The following is a 26,718-nucleotide window of genomic DNA, read 5'->3' as shown; positions in this document are numbered from 1 at the left end:
AGGCCAAAGGGGAAGACTAGAGATTCGAGGGAGCTGTGGGTTTTCTGGTGAAATTAAGTTGATTCAAGTCAAGAGGGAGGCCTATATCAAATATAAAAAACAAGGGATTGTGGCCTATACGTGATAAGAGAGGCAAAGAAATTAGTTATGGAAAGAATAGAGAATAGTAAAGCGAGAGTTTTGGAGCTTCTAGGGTCAATTAAGGAGGATAAGTCTCCTGGCCCTGATGGGATTTTTCCCAAGACTTTAAGGGAGGTCAAGGAACAAATAGCACAGGCACTGACAGTGATTTTTCAAAGATCACTGGAGGAGGGGGTGGTACCACAGGATTGGAGGGTTGCGAATGTAGTTCTGTTATTCAAAAAAGGCAGTAGGTGTCGGCCAAGTAATTATCGGCCAGCAAGTTTGACTTCGGTGGTGGAGAAGGTTATGGAGGGTATTCTTCGAGCTAGTATATACACATATCTGGATAGGCAGGGATTGATTAGGGGCACCCAGCATGGGTTTGTAAAAGGAAAGTCATGTTTGACAAACCTTGTTGAGTTTTTTGAGGAAGTGACAAAAAAGATGGATGAAGGTAGAGCGGAGGGTGTGATCTATTTGGATTTTAGCAAGGCTTTTGATAAGGTTCCGCATGGAAGGTTAATAAGGAAGGTTCAGTCACTAGGAATTAGTAGAGATTGTGACAGGAGTTCAGAGGTGACTGGGAGATAGACAGCAGAGAGTCATGGTGGACAACTGTATGTCAGGTTGGAAGCCTGTGACGAGCGGGGGTGCCTCAGGGATCGGTGCTGGGTCCCTTGTTGTTTATCATTTATATTAATGATTTGGAGGAGAGTGTGGTAAGCAAATATGCAGATGATACAAAAATAGGGGGAGTGGTGGATAATGAGGTTGATTTTTTTGGATTACAGAAGGATTTGGTTTGTTTGGAAGACTGGGCTGGAAGATGGCAGATGGAATTCAATGTAGACAAGTGTGAGATGTTGGATTTCGGTAAAAATAACCAGAATAGGACATATGCAGTTAAGGGGAGGGCATTGAGGCACGTAAAGGGACCTGGGGGGTTATGGTACAGAGTTCACTGAAGGTGGATTCCCATGTAGACAGGGTGGTTAAGAAGGCATATGGTATGCTGACCTTCATAAATCATACTATAGAGTATAGGAGCTGGGAGGTGATGCTGCAGCTGTTTAAGGCGTTGGTGAGGCCAGGTTTGGAGTACTGTGCTCAGTTCTAGTCTCCAAATTATAGAAAGGCTATAGATAAGGTGGAGAGGGTGCAGAGAAGATTTACAAGGATGTTGCCTGGCTTACAGCATCTGGATTACAGGGAGAGATTAAGGAGACAGGGACTTTATTTATTGGAATGTAAACAACTGAGAGGAGACTTGATAGAGGTATTTAAAATTATGAAAGGAATAGATAGGGGAGGTTGGAACATGAGGACATGAGTTAAGGGTAAGGGGGCAGCATTTTAGGAGAAATATTAGAGGAGACTTCTTCACTCAGCAAGTGGTGGCAGAATGGAATGAATTTCCGAATGAGATAGTTGCAGTAGGGTCCCTTCTGTCATTTAAGAGAAGGTTGGATACAGAGAAGGGATTGGACAGAGTCAACATGGATTTAAAGGAGGAGTCACGTGATGGAGTAGTGGCCAGACGGTGAACTCCAGCCCTCTCCAGAAAAGTCAGAAAAAACAAAGCAAAACACAAAGGCACAAAAATAAAAATCAAAGTAAAGTGAATATAAAGGTGGAAAGAAGATGGCGACGAAAAAAAAAAGTCGAAACCAACGGTAAGAAGAGAGGAAAAAAAGACAACGGAAGATGAAGGAAAAGGCCTTACCTGTTCAAAGAGGCCCGCGGTGGAGAGAGAAACCCGCTCCCTCAGGTCGGTAGAAAGTGGACTACAAAAATGGCTCGCTGAGCCGAGTAAAAGTGCGCAACCGCGCATGCACGAGGAGTCGCGCATACGCGATGCGCATGAAAAAAAACACACCGACGGGAGGGGGGACCAGCTGGGGAGTCGATCTCCACAGCCGGCAACGACAGCTGCAGAACACCTGCAGCAAGAAGAGAACACAGAAGACAATGAAAACAAGAAAGAAGAGAAGGAAAGGGCAACAAAGAAACAACAGATGGTCAACCCAGAGGAAGAAGAAGAGGAAGAGGAAGAATACAGCGAAATGGAAGAAGAAGGGAAAGGCAAGATAAAGGATATACTTTCTCTTATTAAAGAATACATGGAGTCATTTAAAGAATGGCAAACACAGGAATTTAAGGATTTAAGAAAAAGAATAAACAACACAGAAGAGAAAATAAATAAAATGGAGATGACCTTAACAGAAATGGGAAAGAAAATGGACAAGATGGAAGAGCGGGCAGTAGCAGCAGAAATGGAGGTAGAAGACTTAAAAAAGTAATTGGAGGAATCTAATAAAAAAACTAAAGAGACACAAGAACTACTAGCTCAAAAAATAGATACAATGGAAAATTATAACAGAAGAAATAACATAAAGATAGTGGGCCTTAAGGAAGATGAAGAAGGCAAGAATATGAGGGAGTTTATAAAAGACTGGATCCAGAACTACAGCAAGGATGTCCAGAACTACAGCAAGAAATGGAAATAGAAAGGGCACATAGAGCATTGGCCTTTAAACCACAGCCACAACAAAAGCCAAGATCTATTTCAGTAAAATTCCTAAGATATACTACAAGAGAAAAGGTACTGGAGAAGACAATGGAGAAAGTAAGAGAGGGCAACAAACCACTGGAGTACAAAGGGCAAAAAATCTTCATTTATCCAGATATAAGTTTTGAACTCCTGAAGAAGAGAAAGGAGTTCAATACAGCAAAGGCGATTTTATGGAAGAAAGGGTATAAATTTATACTAAAGCATCCAGCGGTATTGAAAATATTTATTCCAGGACAACAAAACAGACTATTCTCGCATCCAGAGGAAGCACGAAAATTTGCAGAACAATTACAAAATAGACTGAGAGATGAAGACGTGTAACGAGAGTACAAAAGACTGCGAACTAAAAAGACACATAAGTTTTGAACTCCTGAAGAAGAGGAAGGAGTTCAAAACATCGAAAACGATCTTATGGAAAAAAAACTATTCTCGGATCCAGAGGAAGCAAGGTTCATTAAATATATTTAAGAGGGAATTAGATCTATTTCTTCAGTATAAGGGTATTAAAGGTTACGGAAAGAAGGTGGGGACGGGGTACTTAACTTTAAGATCAGCCATGATCTCGTTGAATGGCGGAACAGGCTCGAAGGGTCGAATGACCTACTCCTGCTCCTATCTTCTTTGTTTCTATGTTTCTATGTTAAACAATCCATAGGGAATTACAGTGCACGTTCCAGATTTAGTTCATGGTTAACTGCGCAGATTTTGGTTTGACCATGTGGAAATGACAGCACTTTTTCTCCATCATTCCCTCGTTTCAGGACACCATCATGTTTGGGCCATTTGGTGTCTGTGAGCACTTGGGCATGTTTTACCATTTTGTTGGGAGTTTGGCTTCCTTCTTAGCTTGTGATTACCCTTGGGGTCTGTAGTTGCCATTTTTCACTACCTGCCACCTGTTTCCTGAAGATTGATTCCAATTTGTTGGGCAGGACTTTTCTCCGTTATGAGAATTCTTCTGTCATCAACAGTGGAGAACTTCCTTCGAATACCAGTCCCGCTGTGGTTCCTGAGCTCACCAGTTCACTCTTTCTCCAAACTCTTTGTTTTGGAAATCCCAAGGGTGGGAAGCCAAAATCTGCCATTTGTATTCACTAGGCTGGGCACGGCCATCTCGATTCCTGTGTGCTTGCACGAGTCTTCGATTGGGCTTGTGTAAGGTAGTTTGGTTGGTGCATGCATGGTGGGTTCACGTATGGTAGTTCGGTTGGCGTTGGAGTTGCGTTGGTTGCCTTGCAGAGGAGCGACCTTGTAGAGGGGAGCACCGTGGGTAGGACTTCTTGCCAGAGTGAGTCTGGAAGGTCTTTAGACCAGAGAGCCAATTTCATGGCCTTCTACACCATTGCATTCTATTCTTCGACTTGTCTGTTCCCCCGGGGATTGTCGCTAGTCGTCTTGCTTGAGGCAATGCCCCTTACAAGCAGGTACTGGCATAGCTCTTTGCTCATAAATGATGAGTCCCAGTTGCTATGGATATAGCTTGGATACCTGAACAGGGTGAAAGGCCCTGATGACCGTGGTGGTGGTCATGTCTGGGCGGGGGATGACGAACGGAAAACGTGAGTACTCATCGATGACATTGAGAAAGTACACGTTTCCATTGGTGGAAGGGAATTGACACTGAGTCATTCAAAGGGGCGTGATGCCTTTATCAGGTGGGATTTGTTGGGGTGGTAGAGTTTGGTTTGCACTCAACACAGACCTGGAAAGACCTGGTCATTTCCCTGTGATTTTCTTAATGGTGTAGGTCATGTTGTTGGCGGCTCCCAGTTGGGCCTGCTCAAGTACTTTCACCAGCTCCAAGGTGCTGGCCAATTCCTTCTTCCCCAACTCCAGCAGTTACTCCCTCACATACTTCAACCTCACTCCTACCGCGAGGATGTCCCAGAATCATTCCTCCTCTCTCACCCAGGACACAGCCGCTTCATTGTGGTATTTTGTGGTCAGGGCCCATAATCGTCCAGCGACTCACCCGGACGCTGCCAACATTGAGAGGGTCAGTTCCTCGCCAGCACATCATTCTGGGGCCTCATGTAGAGGCCTTCAGGCCTTCCCTGGCTGACTCGTATGTAACACATAAGAGACAACAAGGGGTTACAAAGCGGGTAATAAGAAATGGGAAAAAGGATTATGAAAGTAAATTGGCACAAAATATAAAAACAGAAAGCAAAAAATTTTATAAATATATAAAATGGAAGAGGGTGGCCAGAGTTAACATAGGACCCTTGGAGGATGAGAAAGGAAAACTGGTAGCAAAAAATGAGAAAATGGCCGAGGCATTAAACAAATATTTTGTGTCAGTCTTCACGGTGGAAGACATGTCCAGCATGCCCAAGTGTGGAGTTAAGGATGCGAATGTTGGGGAGGGCCTTGATAAAATAGTTGTTACAAAGGAAGTAGTGATGGAGAAACTAATGGGACTAAAGCCAGACAAATCACCTGGTCCTGATGATATGCATCCAAGGATTCTGAAGGAAATGGCAGAAGTTATACTTGATGCATTGGTGGTCATAGACCAAAATTCCTTGGATTCTGGGCAGGTCCCGGCAGACTGGAAGACAGCAAATGTCATGCCACTTTTTAAGAAGGGATGTAGGCAGAAGACTGGAAATTATCGGCCAATTAGCTTGACGTCTGTAGTTGGAAAAATGCTTGAAGCCGTCATAAAAGATGAAATAGTGAAACTTTTGGAACGTAAGGGTTCAATCAGGCAGATGCAGCATGGTTTTAGAAAGGGAAGATCTTGTTTGACAAATTTGTTAGTATTCTTTGAGGATATAATGGGTGCGTTGGATAGAGGGGAACAGGTTGATGTTGTATATTTGGATTTCCAGAAAGCATTTGATAAGGTGCCACACAAGAGACTTATCAGTAAGTTACAGGAAAGTGGAGACCAGGGAAGTCTATTGGCCTGGATTGAAAATTGGTTGTCTGACAGGAGGCAGAGAGTCGGGATAAGTGGGAGTTTTTCAGGTTGGCAGAGAGTGGTAAGTGGAGTGCCACAGGGGTCGGTGTTAGGCCCACAACTGTTCATCATTTACATTGATGACTTGGAGGAGGGGACAAATTGTGGTATAGCCAAGTTTGCGGGTGACACCAAATTGAGTGGAAGAGCAAATTGTAATGAGGATGTGGAGAATCTGCACATAGTTAAGCTGGATGAGTGGGCAAAGGTCTGGCAGATGGAGTAAAATGTTAGTAAGTGTGAGGTTATCCACTTTGGCAAGAAAAATAAAAGAGCTGAATATTATTTAAAGGGTGAAAAACTACAGCCTGCTGTTGTGCAGAGGGACTTGGGAGGGCTTGTGCATGAATCGCAAAAGGTTAGGTTGCAGGTGCAGCAGGTTATTAAGAAGGCAAATGGATTGTTGGCCTTCATCGCTAGAGGAATTGAATTCAGGAGTAGGGAGGTAATGTTGCAACTGTATAAGGTACTGGTGAGACCGCACCTGGAGTACTGTGTCCAGATGGTGAATCTGTGGAATTCATTGTCACAGATGGCAGTAGAGGCAGGTTCATTAAATATATTTAAGAGGGAATTAGATATATTTCTTCAGTATAAGGGTATTAAAGGTTACAGAGAGAAGGCGGGGATGGGGTACTGAACTTTAAGATCAGCCATGATCTCGTTGAATGGCGGAGCAGGCTCGAAGTGTCGAATGGCCTACTCCTGCTCCTATCTTCTATGTTTCTACTAGGTTGATCCCTGGGATGAAGGGATTGACTTATGATGAAAGATTAAATCGTCTAGGATTGTATTCGCTCGAGTTCAGAAGAATGAGAGGAGATCTTATAGAAACATATAGGATTATGAAGGGTATGGATAGGATAGATGTAGGAAGGTTTTTTGAGCTGGCCGGGGAAACTAAAACGAGAGGACACAGTCTCAAGATTCGGGGGAGTAGATTTAGGACAGAGATGAGGAAAAATAGTTTTTCCCAGAGAGTAGTGAATGTTTGGAATTCTCTAACCAGGGAAGTGGTTGAGGCTGCCTCATTAAACAGATTTAAAATTCAGTTAGATACATTTTTACATGATAGAAGAATTAAGGGATATGGGGAGAAGGCAGGTAGGTGGAGTTAGGTCATAAATTAGATCAGCCATGATCGTATTGAATGGCGGAGCAGGCTCGATGGGCCATTTTTGACCTACTCCTGTTCCTACTTCCTATGTTCCTATGTTCCACGGTGACAGTGAACCCTTTGGGGCTGACTCGAGAGATAAGTGCCAATCTCCAGAGACCATCGGAGTTGAAGACGTCTTGTGTGGCCGTCAGGTATGACTGGAGGGACTCCAGCCAGAAGGAGAATTCCTCCAGGGGCCAGGGACAGAGGATTGACGTGGAGCAGGCCTGGTTCCACAGGGCTTCCATGCTGCTTCAAAGATAAGCTATTAAAATTATAACACGACTGATTCGCCCAGAGACAAGAGAGGAGTACAAACTTCCTTTTAATAGCTTACCATCAATGGCCGGTAGATACCATCATTCTTGGGTGGATCTGAGGTAAGGTGGGAAACCCAGGGTTTAAACTGGGGTAGGTGGGGGTGGAGCCAAGGGAGGAGTCAGCCATCTGGACAACACGCAGACAGTGAATTCCCCTTCACTGCAGGGGTAGCAGAGTGAGAGGACTTTGGCTGAATGGCGTGAGGTGGTACGAGATGAGGCAGGTTTACCGGTGGTGATTATGGACAGGAGGTATGTGTGTGAGAGCAGTGTTCTATGCATGGTGTCAGACGTTCTGTGGGAGAGATTGAGAATTCTGGGTGCCGGGGTCCGTGATATCTCCGATTGAGTTCTTGGTATTCTCCGTTGGGTGGATGAGCAGCCAGATGTCATGGTCCATGTGGAAGGGTGAGGATGTCCTGCAAAGAGGGTTTAGGGAGTTAGGTGCAAAGTTGAAGGACAAGACCTGCAGGGTAGTGATCTTGGGAAGTCGACCAGGCCACGTGCTGGTGAGGCTAGAAACGGTAAGATAATGCAGCGAAACACATGACTAAAGAGATGGTGCAGGAGGGAGGGCTTCATGTTTCTGGATAATTGGGATTTGTTCCAGGGAAGATGGGACCTGTTCTGATAGGACAGTTTGCACCTGAACTGGAGGGGGACAAGCATCCTTGGGTGTAGGTTTCCTAGTCCTGCTCCGGGGGGAAGGGGGGTTTAAACTAGATGGGCAGCGAGAAGAGAAGCAGACTGTTAGAGCAGATAGTGAGGTCGAGGACAGTAAAGGGTCAGACAAGGACATTTCAAAGAGAGGAGTATTGTCGGGAAGGTGGATGAGCTCAGGGTGAGGATTTGCTACATGAGATTACAACATTATTGCTATTAGTGAGGCGGTTGCAGGATGGGCAGGACTGACAGCTCAATGTTCCAGGCGTTTGATGTTTCATACATGATCGGCGGGAGGGATGAAAGGGGGAGGAGTGGCATTGCTCATCAGGGAAAATATCACTGCTGTGCTTAGACAAGACAGCCCAGAGGGCTCGTCTACAAAGGGTATATGGGTGAAGCAGAGGAACGGGAAAGGTGTGACCACACTGATAGGGGTTGTATTATAGATGCCCAATAGTCCGAGAGAATTGGAGCAAATCTGTCGGGAGGTGGCAGAGTGTGGTGGGACACTGTAATACAGTCTTTGTGCACATTGGCCTGGCCCTGATGCTCTAACCCATATAACCATATAACCACTTACAGCACAGAACAGGCCAGTTTGGCCCTACTAGTCCATGCCGTAGCAAATCCCCACCCTCCTAGTCCCACTGACCAGCACCCGGTCCATACCCCTCTAGTCCCCTCCTATCCATGTAACGATCCAGTCTTTCCTTAAATGTAACCAATGATCCCGCCTCGACCACGTCTGCCGGAAGCTCATTCCACATCCCCACCACCCTCTGCGTAAAGAAATTTCCCCTCATGTTTTCCCCCTTCAATCTTAAACCATGCCCTCTAGTTTCAATCTCCCCCTTTCTTAATTGAAAAAGCCTATCCACATTTACTCTGTCTGTCCCTTTTAAAATCTTAAACACCTCTATCAAGTCCCCTCTCAATCTTCTACGCTCCAGAGAAAAAAGCCCCAGTCTGCACAACCTTTCCCTGTAACTCAGACCCTGAAATCCTGTCAACATTCTCGTGAACCTTCTCTGCACTCTCTCTATTTTGTTTATATCTTTCCTATAATTTGGTGACCAAAACTGTACACAGTACTCCAAATTTGGCCTCACCAATGCCTTGTACAATTTCATCATAACCTCCCTACTCTTGAATTCAATACTCCGATTTATGAAGGCCAACATTCCAAATGCCTTCTTCACCACACCATCTACCTGAGTATCAGCCTTGAGGGTACTATTTACCACAACTCCTAAATCCCTTTGTTGCTCTGCACTCCTCAATTGTCTACCATTCAATGTATATGACCTATTTAGATTTGCCTTTCCAAAATGTAACACCTCACATTTATCTGTATTAAATTCCATCAGCCATTTCTCAGCCCACACCTCCAACCTTCCTAAATCACCTTTTAATCTACGATAATCTTCCTCACTGTCCACAACACCACCAATCTTTGTGTCATCCGCAAACTTGCTTATCCAATTCTCCACCCCTACTTCCAGATCGTTAATATATATAACAAATAATAGTGGACCCAGGACCGAATCCTGAGGAACTCCACTAGTCACCGGCCTCCAATTGGACAAACAATTTTCTACCTCTACTCTCTGACACCTCCCATCCAACCATTGCTGAATCCATTTCACTACCTCCTTATTTATACCTAATGCCTCCACCTTTTTTCCTAACCTCCTGTGGGGAACTTTGTCAAAAGCTTTACTAAAGTCCAAATAGACAACATCCACAGCTTTCCCTTCATCAACCTTTTTTGTAACCCCCTCGAAGAACTCAATCAGGTTTGTCAAGCATGACCTACCCCTGACAAAACCATGCTGATTACTCCCTATCAATCCCTGTACCTCCAAATATTTGTAAATAGCATCCCTCAGAACACTTTCCATCAACTTACCCACCACTGACGTCAGACTTACAGGCCTATAATTCCCAGGTTTGCATTTGGACCCTTTCTTAAACAGAGGAACCACATGCGCCACCCTCCAATCCTTTGGTACCCCTCCCCCTCCAGGATCCCCAATAAAGGCAGTATTGCCTAAACCCCCCACCAGTACTGCTTTGGAATTGGCTCAACAGCATGTGAGATGCCTGTGAATTTATAATGATTAAAGCCTGTTAATCTCGACCTGGCCTGTCAGGCCTAATTGATAACACTACAATTTAATCACTACCTCCATGCCACAGACAAGGCTGATTGAGCAGAGAAGCTGGACACTCACCCCAAGGACCCAGAAATTCGACCAGTGGCTGCACTGTCTGATCACCTTCATGAGGTGACACGATGTTTGGGATGAGGTTGACAGGTCAGCCACCACGACATCCAGATGATCAGAGTCTGTGAGACGTACTCAGCCACTATGGGCTCCTGCAGAGGCAGTACCTGGCCCTGAACAACGTGATCTAGGCCAGATACCTCCTGGGTAGCCGTTGACAAGCACCTGATCGGGCCTGTGGGAGCTGGGGAGAGCCTGTGGCTCCACCAATGTTACAGCAGCTGTTAACCAGGAGGAGCTGATCAGGGACGCCTGTAGGGCCGATATCAGGTCTGATCATATCAAGCAGAGGCTCTTGGAGAAGGACAATCAGACCGTACGGGATGTGGCCAATTTCACCGAGGCACTAGAGGAAACCATACAGAACAGAGGTTTACTCCTCTGGCAATGCGCCCCCCCCCCCACCCCACATGCAGAGCTCGGATGCCGCCATCTTGGGATACAGAGTCCCAAACAGCAGCCGCTATCGGTGAGCTCCCAAACCACTATTACTGTAGCCCAGACGAAGCACTCGTGGAGGAGCTGCCCTGCCACAAGCGTGACCTGTTCCAGCTGTGGAGGGTGGAAAAGGACATGACACTCTGGTATGTAGGCCCAGACCTTCCCCTTGCAGCGCCGTGAGCGGGCAGCAACCATCGCCATCTTGGACCGTGTCATTTCCGTTCCACTTTCAGGTGTGGGGAACAGCACAGCGGGAGCCTGAGCATGACTGCCAGGGTCGACATTACTTCCCACTTCACTTCCGGCCGTGACCGCATGTAAACTATGGGGGCAGCCATCTTCGGGCGTACGTCTCAGAGACCGCTAAGATGCACATCAGGACCTGGTCACACTGGGGCTGGGCCCGGTCACACTGGGGAGGGATCCGGTCACACTGGGGAGGGATCCGGTCACACTGGGGCTGGACCCGGTGACACTGGGGCTGGACCCGGTGACACTGGGGCTGGACCCGGTGACACTGGGGCTGGACCCGGTGACACTGGGGCTGGGCCCGGTCACACTGGGGCTGGGCCCGGTCACACTGGAGCTGGGCCCGGTCACACTGGGGCTGGGCCCGGTCACACTGGGGCTGGGCCCGGTGACACTGGGGCTGGGCCCGGTCACACTGGGGCTGGGCCCGGTCACACTGGGGCTGGGCCCGGTCACACTGGGGCTGGGCCCAGAGTCACTGGGGCTGGGCCCGGTCACACTGGGGCTGGGCCCGGTCGCACTGGGGCTGGGCCCGGTCGCACTGGGGCTGGGCCCGGTCGCACTGGGGCTGGGCCCGGTCGCACTGGGGCTGGGCCCGGTCGCACTGGGGCTGGGCCCGGTCGCACTGGGGCTGGGCCCGGTCGCACTGGGGCTGGGCCCGGTCGCACTGGGGCTGGGCCCGGTCGCACTGGGGCTGGGCCCGGTCGCACTGGGGCTGGGCCCGGTCGCACTGGGGCTGGGCCCGGTCGCACTGGGGCTGGGCCCGGTCGCACTGGGGCTGGGCCCGGTCGCACTGGGGCTGGGCCCGGTCGCACTGGGGCTGGGCCCGGTCGCACTGGGGCTGGGCCCGGTCGCACTGGGGCTGGGCCCGGTCGCACTGGGGCTGGGCCCGGTCGCACTGGGGCTGGGCCCGGTCGCACTGGGGCTGGGCCCGGTCGCACTGGGGCTGGGCCCGGACTCACTGGGGCTGGGGCCGGTCACACTGGGGCTGGGCCCGGTCACACTGGGCCTGGGCCCGGTCACACTGGGGCTGGGCCCAGACTCACTGGGCTGGGGCTAGTCACACTGAAGCTGGATGTCTGGTTCCAACGTACAGTGTTCTGATGGAATAAGATGGCTCCCACCCCCCTTCAGTGTCTGTAATAACCAACTTGTAAACACCCGCTCATCTCCCCGAACACAGGCAACCAGCGACCCGACCACTGCCCACTGCCCATGGCCTGCGGTCTGTCCACCCTCCAGGTCCCACCCCCCACTGATAAAAACTTAACCCCTGACAGTAAACATGTGGCAACCAAGACCAGGTGATGCAGCCCCAGAGTCAGGGTCTTTATGAACTTTACGACTCCTGGCCAAGGGCATCATCGAGCCCAGGACCAGCCCTTGGGGCACAGTTGGTGGTGGTGAAGAGCAGAGAGAAGCACAGGGTGGTCATATACCATCCACCATCCTGCATGCCTACCCCCCTCCCCCACATGGTGAACGAGATTCCCCAATACTGGGTCTTCTCCACCACTCAGCGCTACCACCAGCTCCTGGTCCATCCAGAGGACAGCCCATACATGGTGTTTGGGGTGGACGGACACCTCTACCATTTCCTTAGGGTCCCCTTTGGAGTCATGAATGGGGGTTTCGGTCTTACAGAGGGAGATGGACCAAATGGTGGATGACCACCAGCTGAAAGCCATGTTTCCCTATCTGGACAACATGATCATCTGTGGCCATGACCTGCAGGACCACGATGCTCACCTGCAGAAATTTCTCCAGACAGCAAAAGCCCTAAATCTCATATATAACCAGAAGAAATGGGCATTCCACATCGCGTCTGGCCATGGTGGAGGATGGAGTCATTGGACCCGACCCTGAGCATATGCGGCCCCTGCTGGAGCTCCCACTCCCCCATAACTTCAAGGCCCTGAAAAAGTGCCTGGGGTTCTTTTCATTCTCTGAGCAATGGGTCCCTAATTATACAGACAAAGCTCATCCCAGGTGAAAACGACCACCTTTCCCCCGTCGGAAGGAGCCAAGTGGGCTTCATAAATATCAAAGGCCACATTGCCAAGGCGGTGATGCACGCTGCAGACGAATCCATCCCCATTCCAGGTCGAGAGCAATGTGTCTGACTTCACCCTGGTTGCCACACTGAACCAGTTAGGCAGGCCATTGGCATTTTCGTCCCGTACCCTGCAGGGCCCCGAACTCCAGCACTCAGCTGTTGAGAAGGAGGCCTAGTCCATAGTGGAAGCTGTGCGCCACAGGAGGTATTATCTAGCTGGCAAACGGTTCAACCTGCAGACTAACCAACAAGCAGTCACATTTATGTTTAACATCAAACAGTGTGGAGAAATTAAAAACGACAAGGTTCTGAGGTGGAGAATTGAACTGTTCACCTACAACTATGAGATCTTATACCAGCCTGTGAAACTCAATGATCCTCCTGATACCCTGTCCTGGGGTACCTGCGCAAGCAGACCACCTTCAAGTCCTTCACAACAGCCTCTGCCACCCGGAGGGTCACCAGACTCTAACACTTTGTGAGAGCCCACAACCTCCCATACTTGGTTGAGGACTTCAGGGAGCTGACCCGCAGCTGCCCTGTCTGTGCGGACTGCAAGCCACTCTTCTACCAGTTAAAGAAAGCTCACCTGATCAAGGCCACCCGCCCCCTTTGAACATCTAAAAGGCCCCCTCCCTTCCACATTGTATTTCCTCAACATTTTTGATGAATACTCTTGGTTCCCGTTCACCATCCGCTGCCCAGATATAACCTCGGCCACTGTCATTAAGACCCTGTTGTAACCTCTTCACGCTCTTCAATTGCCTGAGTTACATCCACAGTGGCTGGGGGTCCTCATTTGTGAGTGAGGAGTTGTGCCAATAATAGCTGGCCAAGGGCATAACCACGAGCAGGACCACTAGCTCTAAATCCTGAGGGAATGGCCAGATGGAAAGGGAGAACAGCATCATTTGGAGGCCAGTGATGGGGGAGATCTTAAACAGTGTTTTTGCATCAGCATTTATTCAGGAAACTGGTGGAGTGTATAAGGAAGGAAGGGAAATGAGCAGTAGTAGCAGGGAACATATCGGATTAAAGAGGGGAAGGGGCTTGCTGCCTCACAGCAAATAAAGGTAGATAAATCCCTCGGGCCTGACATGATATTCCCTCAGACATTGAGGGAGACAAGTGTCGAAATTGCATGGGCCTGGCAGAAATACTTAAAATGTCCTTCTCCACAGGGGAGGTGCCAGGGGATTGGAGGAGAGCTCACGTTGTCTTGCTGTTTAAGAAAGGCCCCCAGAGTAAACCAGTTAATTATAGGCCAGTGAGCCTGATGTCAGTAGTGGGTAAATTATTGGAAGGTGTTCTAAGACATCGGATGTATTGGTATTTAGACGGCCAAAGGCTGATTAAGGACAGTCAACGTGGCTTTGTGGAGGTAGGTCGTGTTTAACAAATTTTATGAAGTTTTTCGAGGAGGTCACCAGGTAAGTTGATGAAGGAGAGGCCATGCATGTTGTTCACATGGACTTTAGTGAGGCCTTTGACAAGGTCCCACATGGGAGGTTGGTCAGGAAGGTTCAGACACTGGGATTCACAGTGAAGTAGTGATTGGATTCGACAATGGCTGGACAGGAGAAGCCAGAGAGTAGTGGTGGATGATGCTACTCAGACTGGAGGCCTGTGACTAGTGGTGCCTCAGGGATCGGTGATGGGACCATCGTTGTTTGTCATTTATATCAATGATCTGGATGATAATGTGGTCAATTGGATCAGCAAGTTTGTAGATGACACAAAGATTGGAGGCGTTGTGGACAGTGAGGAAGATTTTCAAAGCTGCAGAGGGATCTGGACCAACTGGAAAAATGGCAGATGGAGTTTAATGGAGATAAGTGTGAGGTGTTGCATTTTGGAAGGACAAACCAAGAAAGAACGTACACGGTGAATAGTCAGGCCCTGAGGAGTGGGGTAGAACAGAGGGATCTAGGAATACAGACACATAATTCCCTGAAAGTGTTGTCACAGGTGGACAGGGTTGTAAAGAAAGCTTTTGGCACATTGGCCTTCATAAATCAAAGTATTGAGTACAGGAGCTGAGATGTTATGGTGAAGTTGTATAAAACATTGGTGAGGCAATGTGTGCCTGTCAGTGAGCTCAAATTGCAATTACATGCAATTTTTTTTTATTACAAATTAAACACTGTGGAGCAGAAGAGCAAATAAGGAAAAAAAGCTCTTTGTCTGCAGTTTTGGTCACTGAACTACAGGAAAGATCTCAATAAGATAGAAGGAGGCAGAGAAGATTGATTAGGATGTTGCCCAGACTTCAGGAACTGAATTACAGGAAAAAGGCTCAACAGATTAGGACTTTATTCCCTGGAGCGTAGAAGAATGAGGGGAGATTTGATAGAGGTTTGCAAAATTATGAGGGGGACGGACAGAGTAAATGCAAGAAGGATCTTTCCACTTAGATTGGGAGAGAGAAATCTGAGAGGACGTGGTTTTGGAGTGAAAGGTGAAAGGTTTAGGGAGAACATGAGGGGGAACTTCTTCACTCAGAAAGTGGTGGCGGTGTGGAACGAGCTGTGGCAATGAGTTGCAGTGTGGAACGAACTACCATCTGATGTGGTGAATGTGGGCTCACTCAAGAATAAATTGGATAGATAGATGGAGTGGGAACAGGTCAATGGGACTCGTGGAACAGTGGTCGGCCCAGTCAAGAGCTGAATGGCCTGTTTTCTGTGGTGTTGTGTTCTATGGCTCCAGGTCCTGTTACCGATCCAGGGCCAGATGGAGGCTGGTGGCGATGGCATCTTCCATAGAGTGGATGGGTCTGTAGGTGAACTGCAGGGGGCCAAGTGACAGGGGCAGCAGGACCTTGATGTGTCCCATGATGAACCTCTGGAAGATGATGGGCGTAAGTGCGACATGGCAGTTGTCATGGAGGCAGGACACAGACGACTTCCTTAGGACAGGGACAATGGAGGTGGCTTTGAAACACATTGGGAGATGGTAACGAAGCCAGTGAGAACATCTGGCAGCTGAGCTGTACATCCCCTGAGGCTCTGCCAGGAACGTTATCCAATGCAGCAGGTTTCCATGGGTTGACCTTGTCTAACTCTCTCTCTTCACCCAGCCACTGAAGACACAGCTCCAGGTCACTTTGAGGAGAGGTGGTCTTCACCCCCACATCGATTTTTGCCTCAAAACACACGTAGTTGTTGAGTGTATCTGGGAGGGAGACATCATCAGTGCAGGCAGATGGTACAGTCCTGTGGTTGGTGATGTCTGGGCACGTGGACGCTTTGCCTCCCTGATGGCCTTAAACAATTCGGCTCTTGCAGTAGCTTGGGCTGCCTTGTCATCTGCTCTGAAGGCAATGTCTCAGTTCCTGAGAAACACGCACACCCCCACTGTCATCCATGGTTCTGGTTGGAATGGGCACAGTGATGTGTCACTGGTCACCAATGCCATCTACTCCTCCAGGTTGATGCAATCGCCAATGGTTGCTCCTTCCTTGAACGTGTGCCTGTCAGTGAGCTCAAAGCATGGATGACTCCCACTGGCCAGGTTTTAACTTGCTTCAGGACTGGTCTGGAGCATCTGACGAGCTGGGATCAGCATTACAGAGATGTGGTCAGAGTATCTGAGATGGGGGTGGGGCTCCGCCCCCAGCCTGGTGGAATTTAGGTTGACCTGACGAGGTTTTCCTGATTGGAATCCCCAGCAATGATGATCAGTCTGTCAGGGTGTGTGGTCTGCAGTTTGTTTATAGCCTCGTACGGTTCCCAGATTGCCTCCTTAGCATTCATGATGGGATGGGATCTACACTCCTACTATGAGGACCGTGGTGAATTCCCATGGTAGAAAAGTGACCTGTAGCTGAAAATTACAAATTCCACCAGCGTTGAGCAGAGACTGGAAACTTGTGTAGAATCCTAAACCATTCTGTGTTGATGTAAATCCACAGGTCACCGCCACGGGCTTTGCCACATGGATCGGCATCTCAATCAGCCTGTAATAAAGTGAACCTGTCCAGCTGGATGGTGGAGTCTGGGGCCCTGTCGCTGAACCACGTTTCAGTGAAACACAGCAGTCCCTGGACTTGCCGCATGGACCTCTGGAGTCAGACGTTGTCCATTTTGTTCCCCAGGGAATAGGCATTAGCGAGCAGGATGGGTGAGAGAGTGAGGCAGCAGGGATTCGCCTCCAGTCTAGCACAAACCCCTGTTCATTTACCATGCCTCCTCCCCATCACACACTACTTCTTTCTCCGGATCGCTCCCAAGGCTTTTAGGTCTAGTCCCCACAGCAGCCTGTGGTCGCATAGCTGGACCCACAGATCTTCCCAAAGGTGAGTGGATACATTTCTAAATACTGTAGGCTATATCATCCAAACTTGGGCAACTTGTAGCATGCGCACGGTAACGGGAATAATAGCTCTCATGACTGCAGAGAGAACAAATACTTTTATTAGCTTATAACGGAGGTGAGGGTCTCACAGTCATCTTCGGAAGGGTTCTGGGTTTAGGTGGGAAACTAGGGTTATATGTGAGCAGATGGGGGTGGAGCTGGAGGCCAGGGCGGAGCTAGGAGGTGGGGCCAGGGGATGGGCTGGCCATCAGCTCAACACACTACCAGTGAATCCTAGTTCACTGCATTCACCCCTTCCTGAGGCCCTGACTGGGGGTGGTGAGAGGCAATGGAGCCTCTGTTCCGGTGGGTGCCAGGTCCTTGATGGAGACAGTGTCCTCCCTGCCATCAGGGTTCTCCACATAGACGTTCATGGGGTTGGCGTGGAGCAGTTTCACCCTTTCCACCAGGGGTCAGTCTTGCTTCTCCTCACGCACTTCCTGAGAAGGACTGGACCAGGACTGGTGAGCCAGGTTGGAAGTGTAATTCCCGATATCGACCTTCTTTTGAAATTGAATAGGAACTCGTGAGGAGTAGCGTTGGTTGCTGTACATAGTAGTGAACGGATGGAATGGAGCGCCATTGGGAGACCTCCAGCCAGCTCCTTTTGACTTCAGGGCAAGTTTGACAGCCTTCCAGACCGTGCATCTGGCCTGCCCGCCTGGTTGAGGGTAGCAACCTGAGCCACGTCCAAAGCGTCACTTTTCACTTGGAAAGGTACATTCTCGTCCACCACGTGCATGGCGGCTTTCGCAATGTAGTTCCGGAGGTAGTTAAAAGGTAGTTTCAGCCGAGAGGGAGAAATTAGTGGCTTTTAAGAGAGGGTGAACCTTTATCAGTGTATTGAGGGATCTACTGGGAGTAATATGAAGAAAAACCCCAGGTATCTCTTCAAAGTCTTTGTGGTCCTGGGAATGGGGAGCTCTAACAGGGGGCGCATCCTTTCAGGATCGGCGTCAATGATGCCATTCTCCACCACGTATCCAAGGATAGCCAGACGTTTAGTCCTGAACACACACTTGCCAGAGTTATAAGTGAGGTTCAGGGCTTTTGCCGCATGGATAAAACTCTGGAGGTTGGCACCATGGTCTTCCAAGGTGTGGCCACTGTTGGTGATGTTATCAAGGTAGGGGAAGGTAGTAGCCTTCAACCTGTACTCATCCACCATTCTGTCTATCTGCCTCTGAAGATAGAAACCCCGTTAGTAATACCGAAAAGGACCCTCCAGAATTGATAGAGATGACCGTTAGCCTCAAATGCTGTCAATGGACGGTCCTCGGAACAGATTGACAGCTGGTGATGAGCAGATTTCAGGTCAATGGTTGAATTGACCTGAAACTGCGTAATATCATTCACCTTGTCTGAAATTTGAGGGAGGGGGTTTGGGTCTAAGGGTGTGACTCAAAAAAAAAACCTAAAAATGATTGAGTTAATTTTGGTGAATCAGTGAGGGCAGGTGGAGATGTAGTTGAGAGAAATTGGGACCACACCGCCCTCCAGTGTCAAGATGAGCAAACTGCAAAAGTCCACATGTTAGGCGCAATACCGCCATCTGGTGCTGGCGTGGACAAACTGCAGTGCCTACGTGTTTGGTGCAATACCTGAGGGGGATGGGGCCGGCGCTTCTTTTGCAGACACGGACATGCTGGAGGACTCAGCCAGCGTCACAACCTCCACAGGAGGTACATGTACAACCGGAGGGAACTGTGACTGTCTGGAACACAGTGCACCCACAGTCCACCCTACACACCGATGCCATGTGTCCGGCAGTGGCAGGGACCATAGGAAAGAGACTGTTTTCTGTGAACAAGTTATCGCACAATTAAATAGAGTACAACATTGAGAAGAAGTGTTTGGTTCTACATTTTGGCCATGGAAATAAATAGGCAGAGAACTATTTGGATGGGGTGAAAATTCAATCGTCGGAAGTGCAAAGGGACCTGGGCATCCTCATGTAGGGAAACCACAAAGTTAACACCCAGGTGGGATTGGTAGTGAAGAAAGCGACTGCTATGTTGGCATCATTCAAGAGGAATCGTGTACAAGAGTAAAGAGGTGTTGATGACGCTCTATGGGGCACTGGTGATAACCCATTTGGAGTACTGTGTGACGTTTTGGGCCCCCTATCTTAGAAAGGATGTGAAGAGAGGGTGCAGAGGAGATTTACTAGGATGATTCCCGGAATGCAAGGGCTAACGTACGAGGAGCGTTTGGCAGCTCTTGGGTTGTATTCATTGGAGTAGAGGAGAATGAGAGGAGATCTCATAGAGACATTTCGTATTTTGAAAGGTTTAGATAGGGTGGATGCAGGTAAGATGTTTCCCTTGGTGGGTGAATCGAGGACAAGGGGTCATAGTCTGAAAATTAGAGGTTATCCATATAAAACAGAGATTAGGAAGAATTTCTTTAGCTAGAGGGTCGTGGATCTGTGGAACTCACTGCCGCATACAGCAGTGGAAGCCAAATCACTGGGAGTATTTAAACAAAAAATAGACAAGTATCTCATTAGTGAGGGCATGAAAGGATATGGGGAAAAGGCCGGAAATTAGAACTAGTGTAGAGCAGCTTGGTGTAGTTTTACGGAACAGACTCGATGAGCCAAGTGACCTGCTTCTCATTTTATCTTGTGAATTGTTGTATGTTATTTTCCAACTTCTCGCTCATTAGGGCAGATGGGACCCTATTCCCCCAGTCCATCCATTTGCAGCAATCAGGCAGTGCGGGTTAACAGCTAATTTGAGGGCCACATGTTTGCCTTGCTCTGGAGGGTGTTGTAGGAAATCTACGAATCTTGCCGCTATATCCTGATCGAGGGTGTTCATGATGTAGAATTAACGGGTGTCGTCAGCAGTGATGTACCGAAGCTGGAGCTGAACTTTGGCTTGCTCAAACCACATGTGTGGCTGCAACACCCAAAATATTGGGAGCCTGAGAGAGTTCTCGTGGATGGTCGCTGGCTCTTCCTGGTCCTTCATCCTCAGGTCCAACTGCTGGTTGGACCTGTTGGGCTCACCAATGTAGCATTCATGCTACAAAGGTGTGGAGAAGAACAACACACACACACACACACACACACACACACACACACACACACACACACACACACACACACACACACACACACACACACACACACACCAAACCCTTAAAGTTGAGACTGGTTTATTACACTGGGCATCGTGTTTATATGGGCCCCAGGCATGGATGTTAAGGCCCCACATCATTGGAGCACCGGCCTGGGATTGGCCAGCAATCCCAACACAGTTCACTGTCTTCACGCTTTGCGGGTCACCTGGGACGATGGCCAGTGTTACCCCCAGGACTGCACGGTTGGCATGTTCATTAGCCATTTTGTGGGCTGGTCTGTATCTCCGTGCATAGGCTGCAACAATATCAGCTTTTCCTTTTCAGGTTTGAAACTGAACGCAATCATGTTATGATCACTACTCCCCAATAGTTCCATTACCTTTAGTTCCCTAATCACCTCTGGTTCATTACACATCACCCAGTCCAAAACTGCCGATCCCCTGGTGGGCTTATTGACAAGTTGACCCAAAAAGCCATCCCATAGGCATTCCACAAACTCACTCCTGAGATCCAGTCTGTGAAATATAAAGTGTTCACAATCACTACTCTGAAGTGTTTGGTTCGGTGCGGACTAGAAGGGCCTAATGGCCTGTTTCCGTGCTGTAATTGTTATGTTATGTTATGAGGACAAAGTCTTGGAGGACAGGTTCAGCTTTATTTCGGTCTGCAGAGTCGGGTGTCCCTGGTCTGGAGACACACCGGAGGTTCAGAATCATCACTCTTTTGTACAGTCCCATGCTCAACTTCATTTACCTTCTTCCAATCAGAATCCCAATACATTACAACATTCTCCTCCCTTCCATCAATCCAGCTATCACTCAGTTCCTCCCTCTTCATACATCGCATGTTATGTTAATTAGTTCATTCCCTCCTTAGGGGCATCTGTTAATACTCATGTCTCTATTAAGCAAGCACAGTACTAGCTATAGACTACCTAAGGTCACTGTACCAACCTGAACCAGATCCTTGCATCCTTGGGGCTCCTGATGAGAAGGGGCCCATTAGCTAGTACTGTCTACTCTCAAGCTCTAATCTACATACTTTGCATTCCATCACTTTTCACAGAATGGTGCGATTAGTCACTTTCAATTATTTTTCACACAGTCCCTTCCTGATTTTCCCAATCCCCTTTCATGTTAAAATCCCCCATAATTATTTTGACATTTTCCTTCTGACACTTTTTCTATTTCCTACTGTAACTCGTGGTCCACTTCCCAGCTGCTGTTTGGGGGCCTGTATATAACGCTAATAGGGTCCTTTTACTCTGGCCATTTCTTAACCCATAAGGATTCTACCACGTCTGACCCTATGTCCCTTTTTTCTAGTGATTTAATGCCATTGTTTACCATCAGGGCCATGCCACCCCCTCTACCTACTTGCCTGTCTTTCCTCTACATTGTGCGCCTTGGACATTCAGCTCCTAATGGCATCCATTGTTAACCCATATCTCGGTGATGGTCATGTGACAGTACAGATTCTATCACCAATGTGTCTATGTACAGATGGTAGTATAGGATGACTGTGATTGGCTGAGAGTGTAGCCCCCCCCTACTGGCAGGTCTTCAAGGGTTGCTCCTACCCAGACCAGGTCACTCTGGACTGGTCGACCTACATGTGGTACGTCCAGTCTTTTAGTTAATAAAAGCCTTGGTTTGGATCAACAAGTCTTTGGTTCTTTCGACGCGCATTACAAGCCACAATGTCATATTTTTCACTGTAGCTGCACAAGGTCATCCACTTTATTCAGTGCATTTAAGTACAGTTCCCTTAGACCAGTATCTTACTGATTTTGTTGTCTTTCTATTGTACACAAATTATCCTGTCTTTTCACCTCCCAGTCCTTTTTATCATCTTTGCAGCACATTATTTTTGACTTTTTTTCTATTTTTGTCTTTTTCGACCACAACCCCCTGGTTCCTTTCTCCCCTAATCTCTGCACTCACGCCCCCTGCCAAAGTTCACCCGCTTCCACTACTTCCTCTGGCAGCTCATTCCATGTACCTCCCACCCTCTGTGTAAAGTTAAATGGGGGAGTCTGCAGGCGCTGGATTACAGAGCAATACTAGAGAAACTCATCAGGTCACTCAACGTCTGTAGGGTGACCCATGTTTCAGGCCTGGCTCTTGATTGAGGTCTGAGCAAAAAGCAAACAGTCACCTGTATAAAAAGGTGGAGAGGAGGGAGGAACAGGACGAAGAGGTCATGCTAACGGAGGAGGTCATAGGTCAATACAGGTGGGGGGAAGAAGAGAAAAATGCTGAGATGTGATGGGGTAGTTCTCTGATTGGAGAGGGGGTGGGGAGATGCAGGAAAGGAGACTGGAATAGGGAAAGAGAGAGGGACTCGGGGAGGGGTTTAATGGAAGTTGAAGGAGTTGATGTTAATCCCATCTGGTTGGAAAATGTCCAGATGGAATATTAGAGGCTCCTTCAATGTCCAGGTGGCCTCGGTTTGATAGTGCACGAGGCCGTGGACAGATGAGTGGGACTTAGCACTGAAATAGTTTCTCATTGGGAGATCCCTGTTGTTTACAGCAGGCAGAGGGAAGTTGCTCAATGAAATGATCTCCCTGTCTTGCGTCCAGTCTCTGACAGTGTAGTATCTCACTTTTATCCCAATTAACCTTATAACCAGCAATGTCTCTGTATTGATTCAGCAAATTTTGTAGTGACCCTAAAGAATTTCTAGGATGTGATAAATATATCAACACATCATCTGTGAACAGATTAATTTTATATTCTTGCTCATCTACTTTAATTCCCTTAATATTAATATCTTGTCTAATCGCTTGAGCCAATGGTTCTATAGCTAATGCAAATAAGGCTGGTGATAATAGACAGCCCTGCCTGGTTGATCAAGACAAATTAAATGCAGGTGAAACCTGTCCATTTGTTACCACTGCGTAGAAGGATTGGCATATAATGCCTTCATCCAACCAAAAGAATGGTCCAAATTTAAATCTTTCTAGTACTTTAAATAACAAATTCCACTCAACACGGTCGAAAGCTTTTTCCATGTTGAGCTCTACTATCATTGGTTGGTTGAGTTGCCGTCTTGAAGCATTAATTATTGTAATCAATTTAGTAATATTATCATCTGTTCTTAATAAAACCTGCTTGATCCACAAGTACTAATTGTGGTAGAAAATTAGCCAACCTACTCGCTAATACCTTTGCTACAATCTTATAATTCACATTCAATAAAGATATTGGTCTATATGAAGCCACTTTTAATGGATCTCTATCCTTCTTTGGAATGACTGTTATTAATACCCTTGAAAATGATTCTGGAAATAAACCCATTTCTGTTGCTTGCTTAAGCACTTCTGTATATATGGGAAATAATAAATCATAAAATTCTTTATAAAAATCCATTGTAAATCTATCTTCTCCTGGAGATTTCCCATTGGGCATAGACTGAAATGGCTCCTTGAGCTCTAAATTAGTAAAAGAGACTGTCTGATTCCTTGACATCTTTTTCATTTAACAAAGGTAAATTTAAGTTTGCCAAAAAATTCAATCTGTTCATTATCCTGAGTCCCCCAGATGTGTATTCTTTGACTTGGCTTCACGGATGAAGATTTATGGAGGGGTATGTCCACGTTTGCTTCAGGCTCATTGGTGACTGACAAGTCCGATGTGGGACAGGCAGGCTCGGTTGCAGTGGTTGCAAGGGAAAATTGGTTGGTTGGGGCTGGGTATTGGGTTTTTCCTCTTTTGTCAGTGAGGTGGGCTCTGCGGTCTTCTTCAAAGGAGGTTGCTGCTCGCCGAACTGTGAGGTGCCAAGATGCACGATTGGAGGCGTTATCAGCCCTCTGCGGTGGTCGATGTGGCAGGCCCCAAGAGATTTCTTTAAGCAGTCCTTGTCCTCTTCTTCGGTGCACCTCTGTCTCGGTGGCCAGTGGAGAGCTCGCCATAGAACACGATCTTGGGAAGGCAATGGTCCTCCATTCTGGAGATGTAACCCACCCAGTACAGTTGGGTCTTCAGCAGCGTGGATTCGATGCTTGCGGACTCTGCCAGCTCGAGTACTTCAATGTTGGTGATGAAGTCATTCCAATGAATGTTGAGGATGGAGCGGAGACAGCGCTGATGGAAGCGTTCTAGGAGCCGTAGGTGATGCCAGTAGAGGACCAGATGTGTATAAATCTTGATAAAAGGTACAAAATTCAGCATTGATTTCCTGAGGTTTATATGTTATTGTTGAGTTTCTCCTGATTGCATTAATCATCCTCGACACTTGCTCAGTCTTGAACTGCCAGTCTCGATCTTTGAATCAGTTTCTCATACTTGTATGTTTGAAAAGTATTATAGTGCATTTTCAATTTGGGTAATTGTACCTCATTATCTTCAGTCGAACTCCTCTGAAATTTCTTCTCTAACACCGCTATTTCTTTTTCTAAATTCTGACTTTCTGCCAAATACTATTTCTTTACTCTCGCTGAATCACTAATAATCCGGCCCCTTAAATTCACCTTTAAAGCATCTCCTAAAGTAAATTTACTCTGCACTGAACCCTCGTTTGTTTGCAAAAAGAAACTAATCTGTTTTCTAACATATTCAATAAATTCAGGATTCTTTAATAACTTTTCATTAAATCTCCAGTGATAGGCAGTTTCTACCAACCTCAGGACCAATACATGAAATTAATAGTAATGAATGATCGGACAAAATCCTGCTCAATTTTGTCCTGTGACAAAATTCAGCATGAGTAATTCTACTTTGTAATTGTGCCGATACCAAAAATAAGTCAAATTCTAGAGAAAGAATCATGACAGGCAGAGTAGAATGAAAAATCTTTTTCAGCCGGAATTAATCGTCTCCATATTTCCACCAAATCCAAATCTTTCATCTACTCGGCTATTCATTTAGTCATTTTATTTTATTTTCCACAGTTTTTGGAGATTTATCTAATAATGTATCCAGACAACAATTAAAATTCCCTCCTACCAAAATATTCTCGTTCAATTGATTCAGATTCAAAAATGTATCTATAACAAATTCTTCATCATCTTAATTTGGTGCATACACATTCATCAAAGTTCAAGCTTCTGAAAAGATTTTCCAATTAACCATCAACACTCTACCTGCATTGGCAGAAAAAGATTCCAGAATAAAAGGCACTTTTTAATGTATCAAAATCGCTATCCCTCTATGACCAACCAATCCCATTTCAGTTTCAAATGTTCTTTCTTGGTCAAATGAGTCTCTTGTAGAAATGTGATGTCCACCTTCATCTTCTTAATATCATCCAGTACTCATTTCAGATTTATCGGATGATTAAACCCTTTAACATTAAATGTTGCAAAATTCAAATTATTCATTATTCTCTCTAGGCACCCGACACAGCCAACCCTTACACAAATTAAAAGGTCCTAAAAAAACCCTAAAATGGCTATATATATATATATATATATATATATATGTATATAAAACCCCCTTTCAAAAACAAAAAAAACCCACTGTAATTGGTCCCGCGCTCTATGGACCGGGTGTGGTAAAAACCACTTCTAGCAGATGACTTCAGAAGTTGCAGAATCATCCACTCCCCTCCCAATGATCATAAAAGAAAATACAAAGTTAAGACAGTCAGCTCACAGAGTCCATGCCGCCCATACCTTGATCTTCTCCTTCAATCTCGATCAATCTTCTTCCCATTCCCATTCCCTTCCCATTCCCATTCCCATTCCCGTTCCCGTTCCCGTTCCCGTTCCCGTTCCCGTTCCCGTTCCCGTTCCCGTTCCCGTTCCCATTCCCATTCTCATTCCAATTCCCATTCTTGTTTGGGAATACCTGCAACTTCGACTGTTTCTGTAAATCAGAACTTGTTGAATTATTTGGCAAAGAATTAGCAAAAGTTAAAGCATCTCTCTAATTCTCAAAAAATTGAGCCTGGAAATTTCCATAAAACACCTTCAATATAGCTGGATTTCTGAAAGCAAATCTATACCCCTTCTCCCACAACATCACCTTCACAGGAGTAAATTCCTTGCATCTCTTTATAACATCTTGACTCAGATCGGCATAGAAAAAACTCTATTGCCTCGGATCATGAAAGGGCCCTGATTTTGACGAGGTTTCTGTACTGCAGAAAGTAAAATCACCTCACGATCCTGATAGTGAAAGCAACGAAGAAGAACCGCCCTAGGGGGTTGGTCTGGAAAGGTTTTCTCCTTATCGCTCTATGTGCTCGATCTAATTCCATCCCCTCAGGAAATGCTTCTTCCCCCAATGTTTCTGGGATCCATTTCCAAAAGAATTTCTCCGGATCCGTTCCTTCTAAATCTTGAGATAAACCTACTGTCTTGACATTGTTATGACGACTTTGATTTCCTAGTGAATCCATTTTCTTCAAGTATTCTCCTTTCTGAATGTCCCAACCAGTAATAGAGAGTTCAATGTCATCCATCCGTTCAGTCTATCTCTCCACCCGATCA

The sequence above is a fragment of the Narcine bancroftii genome, chromosome 6 (genome assembly GCF_036971445.1).
Source record: "Narcine bancroftii isolate sNarBan1 chromosome 6, sNarBan1.hap1, whole genome shotgun sequence".
NCBI lineage: Eukaryota > Metazoa > Chordata > Chondrichthyes > Torpediniformes > Narcinidae > Narcine > Narcine bancroftii.
Note: the sequence above shows the minus strand (reverse complement) of the source record.